At 44.9% G+C, this 5,000-nt stretch overlaps 1 long non-coding RNA gene across 1 annotated transcript in view; it reads right to left on the bottom strand.

Moving 5' to 3' along the window:
• LOC131363067 (uncharacterized) overlaps positions 1–5,000 on the bottom strand; it is a 22,002-nt gene that overhangs the window by 9,946 nt on the left and 7,056 nt on the right. Inside the window, exon 3 of the long non-coding RNA XR_009206274.1 lies at positions 1–3,988. This exon is cut by the window's left edge and continues 9,946 nt beyond it. This is a non-coding gene — a long non-coding RNA (uncharacterized LOC131363067). The remainder of the gene's footprint in view (positions 3,989–5,000) is intronic.

Raw genomic sequence — 5,000 nt, 5'->3', positions numbered from 1 at the left:
CTACCTTAAAGAATAGCATCCATCAATCAATACACACAATGTGGATATGAAGTTCTAGAAGACGTAAAGAAGCTTTAAACGTGACATTTATAGTCGTCCGTGTTAATTCATTAAGGCGCTGCCCTTTACTGAACCTCTGATCTCCATTAGATAGACTAAGTCAGGCAAAAATCTGGCTCACTTCAGTATAAATGAGCCCCGGTGCTACTGTTGCATTAAATCTCCACGCTTTATCAGCACTTTCTCTCGCTTACGCCGTCCAAGTTTCTCAGACGGAGACGGAAGTGTGTTGAAACCCAAATTCCACTGCATCAGCTGCTTTCGCTTTTCAGAAAGCATTAACATTAAAAGCTGCGTATCTGAGAATCGGACGCTTATGAAATGTAGTTGTTTGTGGGATGATTTATTATGTTTCCTCAAACTGCACTAGAAGTAGTTCAGATTCTAAAGCTAAAGTGTGTGTGTGTGTGTGTGTGTGTGTTCAGATGTTCAGATTCACAATAAAACCGTTGCTTAGGTGTTTACAGGATTGTGATTTTTTTGCCACAGGCAGGTTTGAAGTTCTTTCATCACAGCCACTAGTGCTGCATTCCTGACCTAAATCTTCTCAGAAACATGTTCAACACAAGCCTCGTGAGAGAAGCACATTTCCTAACAGATTCACGCCCGAATCGATGATTTCAGTTTCAGGTCCGTGATGAGAGAGCGATAATTCACGGTAATTTAACGTAGTCATGAAGAATAACCCCCGTGTCCTAGCCACAGAGCCGGGAATCGATAGAACGCCGTGGAGATGAGACGGAGCAGGAGAGTCGCTCGGCTTTATAGGAGAGCTGTACGTCCAAGGTCAGGGAGATTAATAAACTTCTCATAAAATGCTTACGATGTCGTGAAGATTTTTCTCGACGAGCTGAAGAACAAACCAAGCCAGATAAATCTTATCTTATCTGAAGATAAACCTCTGGAGCTGAGATTTAATTGACATACATTGCGTACGTCTCTTCGAACATCTGCAGCGGGAAGCTGGGAAATTCCCATTTAATAACCTGAACAGAACAGAGGACTCTGAAGGAGATGAAGGTGGACCACAGGAGCACAAATAGCTCCAGGGGAAAAGTTAAGGATGGAGTGAACAGTAGCAGAGGGCAGCGTGGACAGAGGTGTTGATTAATTCTCTGAATCTGCAGCTCTGACTGTAGTGCAGCTGAACATCACAGCTTTATACAGGATTTACAGCGTTATACGTTTTAACACCTTATCGTTTCTATGGTAACGGCTCGTTCACAGGGACACGTACATCAGACACTCCACATAAACGGATAAGGATGAGGAGATCTACCTGTTTACAACTGTTTATAGCTGCTATAATGTACATGAGAACAAGTGAATGTTCCTTAATGTAACTATAACCAGGTTAAAAAGTGCAAAGACGCGTGTAAATAAATTTCAGAGCTGTAAAAGTATTGGCTCATTTAATCAAAACCATGTCTTGTATTGAGTAGTTTGTCAAGTAAGGACACACATGAACCATGCTGCTGTGTGTGTCTGTGTGTGTGTGTGTATAAATAATTACATATACTGTATATATTAACTGTTTTCTCATTCGCTCCTCAAATTCATGAATTACCCATAAACACAAGGCGCTATGAAGGGGACGCGTCGAAATGACTCTGTGTGCCATCCCACGCTTGTGTGGGCAGGACGCTGCGGGAGCCAGGGATGCTGGGAAAGCTCAGATATGGAAGAACGCTCGCAGGGGACTGAGACGTTTCATAAATGCGCAATAGGAGATCTGTTTCGCTGTCGTGCAGTCTGAGCTTAAACATCAGGAAAAAAACACCGCAGCGTTGTCCTTATCGCAGGGGACGCTGTGATCGCCAGCCAAAATAATTCCATCTTTCACAGAGCGGAGTGGAGTCTCCCTGTGGTTAAGGAAACGTGGATGTAATATAAATGCAAAGCAGCTACGTCGCAGATTGTAAATATGTGTTTCCTCCCTGGAGAAGTTCGCACTGATGTAACTGTGTGATGAACAGAATGACCCGAGGCAGCGAGGACTCGGGGCAGGAATTGGTTAAATCCTCCAAAATTCAGTGTTGCTTTTAGAGACTTGTCCGAAACTTCCAACAAAAAAAAAAACTAGTTTTAAGAACTCTTAAGCGTCTCTTCGTTCATCTCGACTGCTGTCATGTAGGACGCTAAATTATATTTCGCCTCCCTATTGTATGCCCAGGGTGCCTATCTGAAAAAGAGCAGAGAGGGAGTGCAGGAGAGGCGTTGGAGTGCATTAAGTCTGCTTCCAAAAGCCTCTGAGGAGAGTGAAGAGAAAGAAAGGTATGAAATATGTGTTGATAGGAGATGAAGGTGGTTTGCTACAGAACGGCTGCCGGGGCAGCGATGCGGCACAAATAACTTCAGGGGAAAGAGGAATGGATGGAGGAGGCGCATGACACCCGGTGGGGTAAACAGCACAGCAGGGCAGGGCAGGGTGGCATTTTGTCTCAGCTGGAGCTTGGGTTTGGAACACAGCCATGTCTAATGTTTTACATTCACAACATTTTGTTCAGATGCCCTTATCTGGGTGTCTTATCTTCCGTTTACATTTCCATCTGTAGAAGTGAATGTAAGGGTCTTACTCAAGGTCAGTTTGGTGGTCCTGGGATTTGATCACACAACCTTCCTCCGGTCAGTAGACCACTTCCTAACAAGACACATGGAGCAGAATTTATTTTTTCCTCTTCCTTAACTGTGATTGAGAAAATGTATTTCAAGGAACTTCTTTCTACATCAACATCCTTAAGGAACTAGGGGTGAATAAATGCACTCAAGATGAGTCGAGGACGATGAGTCGAGGAGTCGCCAGGTGGAAAAGTCAGAATAGAGCATCACTACAGGAATATTCTTCCTAGCGTATGTAGCGGAAAAACCGTATGGTGTGATCTGATATTCCATGGGGTGTATACACCACACAGCTGTTGATGACCTTTCCACAGCTGCAATGGGATATAGTTACGCTTCAGTTTTAATATTCCATCGTGTCATCATCCGTTAGGGCTGTGTGATACGACCATGATACCACGACACACACACACACACACACACACACAGCTACACTGACATGTGCTGTGAGATAAAATACACAAAGTAGCAGCGATATAACATAGATATATATTTTGTATTATGACATTTATGTAAAATCTCACTGAGATGAATAAACCCTGTGTACATTTAATCCCATCTGAATAAAGGCTGAGGGATCATGCAGCTAATTAATATGCTAATTGAGCAACAATTATGTGAGACATTTTAATTTCTCAATGCAGGTGAGTGTGTTGTGATTAATTCTTGTCCATTTTAATCTCTCTCTCTCTCTCTCACACACACACACAAACACACACACACACACACAGAGTAGATATAGATCAGGTAGGAAGGAGAAAAAGTTTTCCTTTAAGTGTCCCGCCCCAGACGATGCTGATAAACACACAGAGGCGCCGTGCAGTCCAGCTGGAGACTCGTATCGGAGAAGAATCAGAGGATTGGACAGACGCTGGCTACCTGAGTCGAGTCACTCTAAACAGCAGGGGCAGATAAAGGGCAGATAAAGGGCAGATGCACGATCTGCCCCATGCGGCTGCCGCATACGCTCCATTGATTTAGCTAAGCATCCTGCCTGAGTCACCAGTGTGGTCAATTCCATTCCAGCTGCTTGTTCATGCACTACTTATGCCCTTCCTCTCTCTCTCTCTCTCTCTCTCTCTCTCATGTATATATACTCGCTCTCTCTGCCCGACACACTCCAGCAGAGCCCGTGTTAGCTGGCTGACTTTTACGATCTCTGACAAAATGGATATAATATGAGGATGTATGACAGCATGAGACCGTGTGTGTGTGTGTGTGTGTGTCTGATGTCACCGACTGCCTCCGCCTCAGACAGCATGCCTGGCAGAGTTTCACCACCGTCTGAGTCTCCATCACTGCTCTGACTCTGCATAAAGAGAATAAGAGAGGAGGGAAAAAGAAATAAATAAAAGAAAACTCATGACTGTGACTGCAGGTGTGTGTGGTCGCTTGTGGGCGTGGCCTGTCCAGCGTATAGATGTCTTCTGAATCTAACTAGTTAAACACGTTACCTACTGAGTTAATGAGTGTGTAAACAAACATGTACACAGGAAACAAGCTCTCTCCTGAAGGAGGTGTGAATGCAGGATGATCATTTTAACAAACATCATTGTGAAATGTGGTGTGTGTGCATGTGTGTGTGTGTGTGTGTGTGTGTGTATGTGTGTATGTGTGTGTTAAAGCCTGAAGCGTGTGCTCATGGTGAACCCGTTGCTGGAGTTCTATAATGGCGTATTGATTTTATCCACAATCTATCACGGGCTGTGGGGTGACCTGCAGGATAATGATGTTTGTTCCATGGCCACGGGATCTGATTGAGGTTCTCGTCAAGTTCTCTGCTGGTTCGGGAACAGCACCATGCAGGACAGACGAGCTCTTCAGAGGGTGGTGCGATCAGCTGAGCGCATCATCCGTACCAAGCTCCCTGACCTGCACTCGATCTACAGCAAGCGGTGCTGGACCAAGGCCATCCCAGCAATGGACTTTTCTCTCTGTTGAGGTCTGGGAAGCGCTTCCGCTCCCTGAAGGCCAACACTGAGAGACTGAGGAGAAGCTTCTTCCCGCAGGCTATACGGTCTCTCAATCAGAACCTCACATAGGACTCATCTGATTAGACCTACTATGCTCCTACACACATGTGTTGGAACTCCAACCAACCACACTGGACATTGCACATTACAGGACTGTGCACACAATAAACACACAACATACATGTTGCACAGTCTGCTCCCGTTTACACACAAAGAGGACTTTTGCACATCTGCACTTTAAAGATGGACAATACCACTGCTCTCATCACCTCATCACCTCATCACCTGCTCTCATCACCTCATCACCTCATCACCTCATCACCTGCTCTCATCACCTCATCACCTCAT

This window comes from Hemibagrus wyckioides, linkage group LG02, assembly GCF_019097595.1.
Source record: "Hemibagrus wyckioides isolate EC202008001 linkage group LG02, SWU_Hwy_1.0, whole genome shotgun sequence".
NCBI classification, from domain to species: Eukaryota; Metazoa; Chordata; class Actinopteri; order Siluriformes; family Bagridae; genus Hemibagrus; species Hemibagrus wyckioides.
This window is presented reverse-complemented; position numbering and strand designations above follow the sequence as displayed.